This window comes from Moschus berezovskii, chromosome 7, assembly GCF_049115385.1.
Source record: "Moschus berezovskii isolate FMDL1 chromosome 7, NW_MosBer_1.0, whole genome shotgun sequence".
In the NCBI taxonomy this organism is placed as follows: domain Eukaryota; kingdom Metazoa; phylum Chordata; class Mammalia; order Artiodactyla; family Moschidae; genus Moschus; species Moschus berezovskii.
Genome location: NC_142466.1, coordinates 61,981,077 through 61,994,109, shown reverse-complemented (window position 1 = coordinate 61,994,109; position 13,033 = coordinate 61,981,077). Strand labels below are relative to the sequence as shown.

The 13,033-nt window shown below is 46.7% G+C and overlaps 1 pseudogene; it reads right to left on the bottom strand.

Moving 5' to 3' along the window:
- Positions 1–2,572: 2,572 nt before the first annotated feature.
- Positions 2,573–10,973, bottom strand: LOC129557138 (uncharacterized; annotated as a pseudogene).
- Between the last annotated feature and the right edge of the window lie 2,060 nt (positions 10,974–13,033).

Genomic DNA, 13,033 nt, shown 5'->3' with positions numbered 1-13,033 from the left:
AATCATGATATTTCTAAATTACCTAACTCACAGGAATTTTTCACACACACAGCTGTGCATATCTCTATCCTGGTGTCTTAACGAGATAAACTTATCAGACCTGTTTACCTAATTTTCAGTGTCGCAGCCGCCCACATTCTTGGTACTTAAGATTAACTTGTCTCCCAGGTTTTATCTAGTTCTTCTTCCCTCAAGTCACATACTCAGTAAAAATGGTTTTTCCGGCCTCAAGATGGCCATTCTTATGCTAACCCATTCTTACATTCCCCCCTTTTCTGTTGTTCAAACGGAGGAATCTTCCTCATTTGCAGGGCAGCTGTAGGGGTCTTTGGAAGTGGGTAACCCTTCATACTGTTGTCTCAAGTCCATGAGTTAGACGGTATTAACACGATCTTTTACAAACTTAATAAGCTTATGCAGAATGCAAGGGCCAAATGTTATAATAAGCAGAAACAACACAATTGGGCCAACTAAGGTAAAAACTAGGGTGGTGAGCCAGGGAGACTTATTAAACCAAGCTTCAAACCAGTTCTCCTGCGCCTCTCTTTCTTTTTTTCTCTTGGCTAATCCTTCTCTTACCTTAGCCATGGATTCTTTTACTACTCCCGTGTGGTCAGCATAAAAGCAGCATTCTTCTCCTAGCGTGGCACATAGCCCCCCTTGTTGGAGGAACAACAAATCAAGCCCTCTTCTATTTTGGAGTACTACCTCGGATAGGGAGGTGAGAGATTTTTCTAGATGACTAATAGAGGTCTCTATCCTTTCTAAATCTTCATCTATGGCCGCCCCTAGGGAGGTCATACCTGTATGTGCCAGGAAGGCTATGCCGGTCCCGGCTCCAGCCATTCCTAAGCTGAACAGTGATGGCCTCTCTCTTACTTCTCTCACTTGTGCCTTTACTCCAGTGAGATGCTTTCCTCAGGGTGGTAAAGGATGCAGGGCATCACAGTTACCAGGACACAGAATTCTTTAGATGCGTCAAAGACCAAGGTTGAGAGGCACGGGGTGAGGCCAGTCCTGGTACATATCCACCACCCGTCACTCTTTGGGATAAGCCACTTTGAGTCACTTTTCCAGCTAGGGGCGCTGTTTATGGAAGAAACCTTGTTTATTCTGTGGCACTTTTCCTAGACAGATCCCGCTACCGTTCACCTGCTGCAGAGTCAAGCCGACTTTTCGGTCCCCCCATGAACACTGAGAGGGGTTGGTATCAGGTGACACATTATAGGTGGTATTTAGTCCTGTAGCTTCGTAAAATGGAGGCTTGACATCCTAGCATAGCCAGCAAGAGGCCGTGAGGTTAGGACTGGTGGCGTTAAGGGTCTCATATACAGTGCGCACCAGCTTCCATAAGGGGTCCACGGCGGTCTGTGTGGCAGGTGTCGGGGAGGTTACAGAGGTCTCAGTCTGGGGTTTCATGGCCTCTTGTGAGGTGTCCTTGCTACCTGAGCTCTTGGTAGGGGTGGGAGGAGCAGGAGGAGCCAACACCTCATTTGGGCCCACTGGAGCACTGCCTGTCTGGGTTGTCTCAACCTTTAATCTGACAACAATAGTGGATCCCGCATGCCCCCCGTATTTGTAAAACACTATTCCCCACTGTTTTCCTTGGATCCAACCCTGAACCCCCTCCTGCTTTCCTTCGTCAGTAAACCGAGCCCGGATCCTGTCTGAATCTTGAGGGGAACAGGGGCCTCGAGGGAGAGGGACAACTGTCCCTCTAGGCGCCCCTTGGTTAACAAAAGCAAATTTTAGAGAGTTTGGTCGCGAAACCGCCCACCTCCAATCCCCGTCATTAGAAGTGACACAGGCCCAACTCTTACAGAAGGAATACTGGACCCCCCCCCACATTGCCGGCCCTTGGAGTGTCCTGGGCAGGCATAAAATCCATAGCTGCGGGCTAAATCGGATGCCGTGGACTTGTAAGCAGGGTTAATGTCTCTGAAACAGAAGGTCAAGTCTGGCCACCATGTAGATAGTAGGGCTACGTGGGAGGTCTCGTAGAGAGGCCTACCAGTTTCTCCATCAGTCAGGATCCACGTCTGTTTGTAAGGTTGATGAGGATTGGTTTCGGCGTAATTCCTTTCCCAGTTGTTGAGCAGGGTCAGGATCAGTAGCCATTTCATCATCGGGCCGGGTGGGAGATTCGATGTGTTCCCGGGGTCTGGAGAGCTGTAGCTTCAGGGAGCTATCAGGGTGCTGTTGCACGGTCCACTCCCTGGCTTGTCTCTGCTCCGGCTGCGTGGCTCGGCATACGTGAGAGTGGTGGACCCAAGGCCCAATGCCGTCAACCTTTAGGGCGGTTGGGGTGACCAGAACAACCACATAAGGACCCTTCCATCTTTCTTCTAAGGTTCGGGTTTTGTGTCTCTTTACCCATACCCAATCCCCTGGGACAATGCCATGTTCCGGGTTCAGTGTGTCCTTGGTCTCATACAAAGAGTGCACCGGGGGCCAGATCTCACTTTGGACCTCCTGTAGGGCCTTTAGACTGGCCAGATAATTTGGGGCCACATTAGGGTCTCGGTCCGGTAGAGTACAGACAATAATGGGGGGTGGTCTCCCATACATGATATCAAATGGAGTCAATCCGTGCACATATGGGGAGTTTCGAACCCGGAAGATAGCATAGGGTAGGAGGGTTTTTGAACCCTTGTGGTAATCTAGTCCAGGTCAACTGTCCAGGGGTTCCAGTGTTGCCATATTGCCACTCGAAGGCAAAAATGTGTTGGCTACTGGGTGCCAGGGCTATGCTAAAAAAAGCATCCTTTAGGTCTAGGGTGGTGTACCAAACATGCAAGGGGGGTAAATGACTTAGTAAGGTATAAGGGTTGGGGACTGTAGGGTGGATGTCCTCGGTCCTTTTATTTACTTCCCTCAAGTCCTGGACTGGCCTGTAATCCTTTCCCCCTGGTTTCTTAACGGGAAGAAGTGGGGTGTTCCAGGCAGAGTGGCAGAATTTCAGTATTCCAGCTTCTAAGAGGCGGTTAATGTGTGGGGCAACCCTTTCCGCGCCTCAGTGGACATGGGGTACTGGCGGACCTGGATAGGCTGGGCTGAGGCCTTAAGTTCGACCACTACTGGTGCTCGGTGGGCCGCCAGACCCATGCCCGCTACCTCTGCCCATGCCTGAGGGTACGTTTTAAGCCAGTAGTCCATCTCATGGGGCCACTCAGGCAGGGAAGAGTCCTGCAGGGCAAATAGGCGATGCTCATCCGCAAGGGACAGGGTCAAGACATGAAGGGGCTGTCCTTGGCCGTCCATCACCTTGATGCCGTCTGGTTCAAAGTGAATACGGAACCAGACCTTGGTTAGGAGATCACGCCCCAGCAAGGGGGCCGGGCATTCAGGGATAACCGGGAAAGAGTGGGTCATTTGGTGGCGGCCCAAGTCCACCTGGCGCCTACTGGTCCATCGATAAGCCTTGGACCCAGTTGCCCCCTGCACCAGGCTGGTTTTCTGAGATAAGGGCTCCGTAGATTTGTTCAAAACTGAGTACTGGTCTCCAAACACACAAATTCGAACCGAGCTTTTCAACACCCACTGGCCGGTCCGCCACACCACATTCACAGGCGCCGTCTCATTCACACAACACTCAGGACCCTTACCTAGGGTTCCAAACGGCGTCCACTGTGGACGTCGTTCAGGCACCCCTTCGTCGGGGACGTCTCCCACGACTTCCAGTAATGGAGCCTCCAGGGTCGTAACCCGCTCCTTCCCTTCCACGAGAATTCTCAGTTGGGACCGGGCAGAGACCTGTTTCAGTCCCTCCGGTCGAGGACCTGTTTCAGTCCTCCCCTCTAGGAGGTGGCCAAACCTCCTGCCGCGGCTTTTGTGCAAACCTCAGTATCGGAGGTTGTCTGTCTCTTTGAGGAGGGGTCTTGGGATCCCGGACGAGCCCCCAAATGTTAGGGTCCGGAGTCGCCCTTCCCTCAAAGGAACAGAGGACACTCACGATAATGCAAGACACACAGCGAGGTTTATTTCCAGCTAGCTGGGGTCCAAGTGTCTGCCCGACGCAGCGGGTTTCAACAAGGACCCCGAACACTCAGAGCCAAGGGGTTATATAGCATTTTCAAATCATGATATTTCTAAATTACCTAACTCACAGGAATTTTTCACACACACACACACAGCTGTGCATATCTCTATCCTGGTGTCTTAACGAGATAAACTTATCAGACCTGTTTACCTAATTTTCAGTGTTGCAGCCGCCCACATTCTTGGTACTTAAGATTAACTTGTCTCCCAGGTTTTATCTAGTTCTTCTTCCCTCAAGTCGCATACTCAGTAAAAATGGTTTTTCCAGCCTCTAAGATGGAGAAATATCAATAACCTCAGATATGCAGATGACACTACCCTTATGGCAGAAAGTGAAGAGGAACTCAAAAGCCTCTTGATGAAAGTGAAAGAGGAGAGTGAAAAGGTTGGCTTGAAGCTCAACATTCAGAAAACAAAGATCATGGCATCTGGTCCCATCACTTCATGGGAAATAGATGGAAAAACAGTGGAAACAGTGTCAGACTTTGTTTTTTTTGGGCTCCAAAATCACTGCAGATGCTGATTGCAGCCATGAAATTAAAAGACGCTTGCTCCTTGGAAGGAAAGTTATGACCAACCTTGATAGTATATTAAAAAGCAGAGACATTACTTTGCCGACCAAGGTCCGTCTAGTCAAGGCAATGGTTTTTCCCGTGGTCATGTATGGATGTGAGAGTTGGACTGTGAAGAAAGCTGATCGCCGAAGAATCGATGCTTTTGAACTGTGGTGCTGGAGAAGACTCTTGAGAGTCCCTTATACTGCAAGGAGATCCAACCAGTCCATTCTAAGGGAGATCAATCCTGGATGTTCATTGGAGGGACTGATGCTAAAGCTGAAACTCCAATACTTTGGCCACCTCATGAGACGAGTTGACTCACTGGAAAAGACTCTGATGCTGGGAAAGGTTGGGGGCGGGAGGAGAAGGGGACGACGGAGAATGAGATGGCTGGATGGCATCACCAACTCTGTGGACATGAGTTTGAGTGTACTCCGGGAGTTGGTGATGGACAGGGAGGCCTGGCGTGCTGTGATTCATGGGGTCGCGGAGAGTCGGACACGACTGAGCGACTGAACTGAACTGAACTGAACTGAAGATGGCCATTCTTATGCTAACCCATTCTTACAGATTGAGAGACTGAACTGAACTGAACTGATGCGTAACTATAGGGGGCCTACTTCTGAGAACTCGACCCTTCATTCTGATTTTTCTTAACATCAGTTTAGTCGTTCAGTCACATCAGACTCTTTGTGACCCCATGGACTGCAATACATCAGGCCTCCCTGTCTGTCACCAGCTCCCAGAGCTTGCTCAAATTCATGTCTATCGAGTCAGTGATGCCATTCAACCATCTTACCCTCTGTCATCCCCTTTTCCTCCTGCCTTTAATCTTTCCCAGCATCAGGGTCTTTTCAGATGAGTCCATTCTTCTATCAGGTGGCTAAAGTATTGGAGCTTCAGCTTCAGCATCAGTCCTTCCAATGATATTCAGGGCTGATTTCCTTTAGAATTTGTAAGAATGGGTTAGCATAAGAACGGCCATCTTGAGACTGGAAAAACCATTTTTACTGAGTATGTGACTTGAGGGAAGAAGAACTAGATAAAACCTGGGAGACAAGTTAATCTTAAGTACCAAGAATGTGGGCGGCTGCAACACTGAAAATTAGGTAAACAGGTCTGATAAGTTTATCTCGTTAAGACACCAGGATAGAGATATGCACAGCTGTGTGTGTGTGTGTGTGTGAAAAATTCCTGTGAGTTAGGTAATTTAGAAATATCATGATTTGAAAATGCTATATAACCCCTTGGTTCTGAGTGCTCGGGGTCCTTGTTGAAACCCGCTGCGTCGGGCAGACACTTGGACCCCAGCTAGCTGGAAATAAACCTCGCTGTGTGTCTTGCATTATCGTGAGTGTCCTCTGTTCCTTTGAGGGAAGGGCGACTCCGGACCCTAACATTTGGGGGCTCGTCCGGGATCCCAAGACCCCTCCTCAAAGAGACAGACAACCTCCGATACTGAGGTTTGCACAAAAGCCGCGGCAGGAGGTTTGGCCACCTCCTAGAGGGGAGGACTGAAACAGGTCCTCGACCGGAGGGACTGAAACAGGTCTCTGCCCGGTCCCAACTGAGAATTCTCGTGGAAGGGAAGGAGCGGGTTACGACCCTGGAGGCTCCATTACTGGAAGTCGTGGGAGACGTCCCCGACGAAGGGGTGCCTGAACGACGTCCACAGTGGACGCCGTTTGGAACCCTAGGTAAGGGTCCTGAGTGTTGTGTGAATGAGACGGCGCCTGTGAATGTGGTGTGGAGGACTGGCCAGTGGGTGTTGAAAAGCTCGGTTCGAATTTGTGTGTTAGCTGGAATTGTATCCCTTGTCTTTTTCTGGCTCTGCAAGGTCTGTGCAGGGGCAAATTGATCGCCGTAGCCAGCGTAAGGCCAAGGCCCAGCATTCGCGCTGGAAGGCAGCTGGCTCTGCGGGAGAGAGGAGGTCTCTCCCGATCCGGATTCAGTGGACGGTGGACGCCCTTCGGTAAGGTTACTTTAAACTGCAGGAAGCCTCAGAGGTCTCAGAGACCTAGTAGTGTGTTTTCGGCCGACGTTTGTCTGTCCTCCGTTTGTCGTGTTATCGTGTGTGCCGGCCTTGTCTCTGTCTCTCTCCTGTGTCTTTTCTCTCCCGTAATCTATTCTGTGGTCATGGATCAAGGAAGTTCTACCCTGCTCTCCCTCATGATGGATCATTTCTCTGACTTTAAATCTAGGGTGCAAGACTTGTCCCTGCTAGTGAAGAGGAATAAGCTGGTGACGCTCTGCTCCTCGGAGTGGCCCACTTTTAATGTTGGGTGGCCGAGAGAGGGAACCTTCAGCCTGCCCACCATCCGGGCTGTTGGGGGAAGGTTCTCATGCCCAGCCCTTCCGGCCACCCGGACCAGATGCCCTATATCCTGGTCTGGCAAGATCTGGTGGAAAACCCACCAGCATGGATAAAGCCTTTTGTTTCTATCCTTTTCACCCATAATCCCACCTGGGATGACTGTCAGTAGCTGTTACAGGTGCTCTTCACCACGGAAGAATGGGAGCGGATTCTATCGGAAGCTCGGAAACATGTCCCTCGTGTGGACGGGAGGCCCACAATGCAGCCGAACCTAATTGATGAGGGATTTCCATTGACCCGGCCCCAGTGGGACTTTGAGCACGCAGAAGGTAGGGAGCATCTCCGAGTGTACCGCCAGACTCTTAGGGCAGGCCTCCAAGCAGCTGCCCGGAGACCAAGGAATTTGGCTAAGATGAAGTTGTTCAGGGATTGGTTTTGGCTATGGAGATTAAATGAAAATTACGCTGCGAATACAATCCCCAGAGCTCGGGTCAAGTAAAAAGGATGAATCAGACCCTAAAGGAAACATTGGCAAAATTGGCAATAGAGACTGGCGGGGACTGGGTGACTCTCCTTCCTTATGCCCTTTTATTGTTTACGGGGTCCCTCCGCTGACCCCCTATAGAACGGTCCAACTGTTTTTATAAACTAGTAAATTTTATATTGTAATGTCTAATTCATGACTAAAGACTTGCACTGTGTCTGTCTTAATATGTCTTGGTATGTCTTTGTCTCTGAGTAATATTTTTGAAGTTAATTTGTAAATGAGCTCTATTTAATTGGCTTTAAAAAGGGTAAGTGCTTACAAATCAAATAATTCTAAATTAAATAATAAATTCCAGGTTCAAGTAAACTGGAAAATATTCAGTATTAAATATTAAAAAGGACTCTCTAGGTTAGTTTCTAAGGCTTATCTCAGTAACCAATCTTCAGATAAAGGTCAGATGCTCCATAATGTACAACCAGGAGATTAACACCAGGCTATAGTCATTTAACAAATGAAGTCAGGTGACTTGGGGTATACCAGGCTTTATCTAATAAAAGTTCTTGACTTATAATTCTTATTTTACTAATAACTGCTAGCTATGGCTATATTATTTTCTATGTCACTTGTTTCACTGAGCCTGTGATATAATGCTGATATGCAGTTCCATATGAGATCAATAATTGTAATGATGTGACTCTGGGTATGAGAAAAAGCAACAAGAGGGAATATTTTCCTGGACCAGGAGGCTAGTAAGACAGTGGTCCAGAGACTTTTGCTACTTGCAAGGCCTGGTCCAATTTTAGCACACTGAGTGGCCCATCGCTTCCCTAGACCTGAGAATGAGCCTTCCCAGCACCGCGGGACACAATGGCCATGAAATGGTGTCACATGGTCAGATATGCGGCTATGAAGGGACCCTGCTGACTGGAAGTTGGTACTTTCCAGATGCCTCTACAGAGATTACGTCACGACCATTGCAAGCTGCTGACCTTCAATACCCCCTGAAAGAAGTTCAGGGTGAAAATCAGGAATGAGGCACTCTGTGCTCTGAAAAAACTGGCAGAACAGGCCTTCAGATAGTCAGATCTTTTCAGAAAAAGGTTTTGTGAGTTCCAATTCTTGTATCTTCTCATACCTAGAAAAACACTGACGTCATTAATGGTGACATCTGCTTTGGCTATTAAAAAAAAAATTTTTTTTTAACAATTAAAACTCAAAATAGAGTAGCTATGGTTCAGACATCCTGGGAAATAACTATTTCCCAGATATCCTGAAAAATGAGATTATGGGTGTGATTTCAGATTAGACGCTGTGACCTAATGTAGAACTTAATGCTCCTGTAATGCATTTTTGCTTCTGTACTTTGCTTGCTGCTTGTAAAACCAAAGTTACTCCATTTTAAGATAAGGTTGTTTTTAAGTAAAGATTCCTAAAATCGCTTTTGAGTAAGGATGTATAATGATCCCTGGATCCAGCTCTACCCACGGAGGAAGATTCCTCCGTTTGAAGAACAGAAAAGGGGGGAATGTAAGAAGGGGTTAGCATAAGAACGGCCATCTTAGAGGCCAGAAAAACCATTTTTACTGAGTACGTGACTTGAGGGAAGAAGAACTAGATAAAACCTGGGAGACAAGTTAATCTTAAGTACCAAGAATCTGGGCGGCTGCGACACTGAAAATTAGGTAAACAGGTCTGATAAGTTTATCTCGTTAAGACACCAGGATAGAGATATGCACAGCTGTGTGTGTGTGTGTGAAAAATTCCTGTGAGTTAGGTAATTAGAAATATCATGATTTGAAAATGCTATATAACCCCTTGGCTCTGAGTGCTCAGGGTCCTTGTTGAAACCCGCTGCGTCGGGCAGACACTTGGACCCCAGCTAGCTGGAAATAAACCTCGCTGTGTGTCTTGCATTATCGTGAGTGTCCTCTGTTCCTTTGAAGGAAGGGCGACTCCGGACTCTAACAAGTCGTGTCCGACTATTTGTGACCCCATGAACCACAGCACGCCAGGCCTCCCTGTCCATCACCAACTCCCAGAGTTCACTCAAACTCATGTCCATCGAGTCGGTGATGTCATCCAGCCATCTCATTCTCTGTCGTCCCCGTCTCCTCCTACCCCCAATCCCTCCTAGCATCAGACTCTTTTCCAGTGCATCAACTCGTCACACGAGTTGGCCAAAGTTACGCATAGTTACGCATAGTTACACATAGTCCCATGTAAATAAATGTAAAATTGTATAAGTTCTCACTGGCAGCATGGCATAATCAACAAACAGTGGTTCTAGACTTTCAAAACATAAATTCCAAAACCAGGCTTACCATTTATGAGCTGACAACCTGCCAAAAACACTTTCCTCCTGAGTTTTCCAAAGAGATATTTTCAACCTTCTCCATATCCTCAAATTTCGTAACAGCAAAATTCCCTTCCCTCTTAGCCAAGACCCTGTCTCAGACTTCTTAGAGAAAACAGTGCTCTCAGCTTCCTGCCATGCCCCTCCACTAAGTCACTAAAAGATGTACCTTTTCTATCTCTGCTTTCCTGTCTCAATAGAAGAATCTGTGACCTTTGGTAAAAGTACATGACCTTGACCATGAGACCTATTTCCATCCTCTTTTTTTGAGAATTTCCTCCATCAACTTCTGTCTTTTTATGTATGTCTTCAATACTTTCTCTTAAGTATTTTCACATTAGAACGGTGTCGCTCAGACTCTTCCTTCTTTACTGAAATACATCACAAATATCTCCATCTGACTATTTTTTCCATTTCACAATCCTATTTCTCAAAAAAGAGATGTCAACCCTCATACCTTACCATCCTCAATTCATTACAATCTGGCTTTCTTTCCTATCACTCCTCTGATAGTGTATTATCTAGTCATTGACCAAAAAAACCAAAGGACATAGCATTAGATACTGTGGATTTTCTATTTCCTTTTTTTCTATTTCTGCATCTTCCATGACATCATTTCTGGTCTCTATATTTCTCAGCTCTCTTTACAGAAATTGCTTCCTGCTCCTCTTAGGTATCAGTGTCCCTGTTACCGAACATCACCATGTCCATGTGCCTGACACACAGCAAGGCCAAACAATACTAAAACATTGGAGTTTGGATCGGGGAGAGGTTTATTACAGGGTCATGCAAGGAGATGGGTGGTTCATCCTTTAAGAATCCCAAAGTTACTGAAAGCTTTCAGCAAAGCCCTTTTAAAATCAAAAAGGTGAGGGAGGGGTGTGGTTAGTTGTTGCAAACTCCCTGATGTCAGATTCTTTGTTCTTGAAGTCAGGTCATGGTCAGGTAATGATATTCCTGTAAATCTCTACCAAATGGATGCTATTCCCTGTCCTGATAAGAAAGGGCAAGGTCCCAAGTTACAACTTCCACCCTCCAAAGTTCCAGTCCTGGCTAAGAGAATGTAGAGCTCGGTTGGTGGCTCCCTCAGGGCCAGGACCCCAGACTCTGCCCAGCTATCATTGCTGAGGGAGCCAGGCGGCCAACCTAACTGTCCCTCACACTCCTCAGGCCGCCCAAAACAGGCAGATCAGGTCCCACAGACTGACAGAGGCAGACTGTCATTGCTATTAGATCTCAGAGACCAGGATGGGAGAGAGGTTCACCACTACCTCAAGGCCTAGGCCAAGGTTAGTGGGTGGCCTTGGTGAGGACTCTGAAGCCCTATAGAACACAGCCCTAAACCTGTTCTCTTGTCCCCCCAGCTCACCTGCTGGTCCAAGGCTTAGATGAGTTAAAGGGCCTTGGGAAAAAGGCCGGCATCCGCCTCTTATCTCTCTCTCCGTCTCACGACCACCTTCAGTGTTATCTGAATTCTCTAACAGTTGGCTGTTGTGGGTGGGGCCCACTGCTGTGCAGTCTAATGGCTGAGCAGGACCACTAATAGTTATTCGGTGACTGTTGGTTGCCAGAAGGTGGGGCCTGCTAAGTGAAAGTCACTCAGTCATGTTCGACTCTTCTCAACCCCATGGACTATACAGTCCATGGAATTCTCCAGGCCAGAATACTAGAGTGGGTTAGCTGTTCCCTTCTCCAGGGGCTTTTCCCAACCTGATCTTCAACCAGGGATTGAACCCAGGTCTCCCACATTGCAGGCAGATTCTTTACCAGCTGAGTCACCAGGGAAGTCCAAGAATACTAGAGTGGGTAGCCTATCCCTTCTCCAGTGGATCTTCTGGACCCAGGAATCAAACTGGGGTCTCCTGCATTGCAGGTGGATTCTTTACCAGCTGAGCTCTCGGGGAAGACCAAAGACTGAAAAGAATCATTTTCTAGTAACAGAGTACAGAGAAATTATGTAGAGCAATGACTGCTGTGCTAAGGGGCTGAGCTCACTGCTCTCTGTTACATCCTCTGAGCTCCCATTCCCAGTCCTCAACAACTCTTCTTCCTCCTACTCTTTTTGGAATATTGAATCATACTTCATATATGTTGAGACCTAACAAATCTTGTGGCAAGCTTGAATTGCTCTCCTGAATACCTAAACTTAATATGCCCACTTGTCCACTGAATAACTCCACCAGGATAGTGATATTTTTATTTGTATTTTTTCCCCACTTCAGTGTCTCAACCTGCTCTTCCAGTTAATCCTGTCCTCAGTCAGAGCACAGTAATCTACACCAAGGTCCATAGATGTCTTAAATCTGCCTACATCTTTTCACTTCCATTAACTCTTTATTCTTTCAAATTGCCACCAATACTTGATTGGCTTATTATAACAGCCCCTTTGTCTCTTGATTTTCACTTCCTTTCAAATCAGGGTTCAGCAAACTACAATGTAATGGCCAAATCTGACCTCTAATTTTGTAAATACAGTTTTATTGGAACACAGTGATGTCCACGTGTTTACTTATGAATATATTGCCTGATGTTGCTTCTGTCCTACAATAACAGCAGCAAGATGGAAACCATGTGACTCACAAAGCTGAAAATATTTAGCTTAGAAAAACTTTGCCATATCTTGCTGTAAGCCATTCTTTACCACTTCCAAAATAGAAATAAATAATTCTTCTGCCCGAAATGGCTCCCCAGTTCTTAGTAAGCAAAACTCAACTTTCTTAGCACATCAACTAATGTGATTCAAAATTGTTGTCTGAATGTACAAACGTACGTACAAAAATGTACGTTTTAAGATTCATCTCTCACCATCCCCATCAGACCCTATTCTCTAACTTCATGGAAGATATCATGCTTGCCCTATGCCTCAAACACTTGCACATGGTGGTCCTTTTCCCTCTAAGTCTAGCCTCACTCCCTCCTCCTTTACCTGGCTGTCTCTTACTTTCTTTGTAGTATTTAAATCAGAAGTTACTTCCTCAAGGAAATCCTCCCTAACTGCTCTTGTTTTGCTCCCATAATTCCCTGTGCTTCCCTCTCATTCTCATTCTACAATAACTGCCTCTTTCTTTCTTTGTCTTTGTCCCGTAACTACTATAGACCGAAACTATAACTTGTGTACCCTGTATCTCTAGCAACGGTCACAGTGTCTGGCAAGAAGGCTGTATTTAAGAAATATTTACTGACTAACTGAATAAATGAATGAATGGTACTTATCACCTCTGAACTTTTTCTCAACTGTGAAATGGAGATCATAAAATCTAATCTATAAGGTTATTTGATGATTA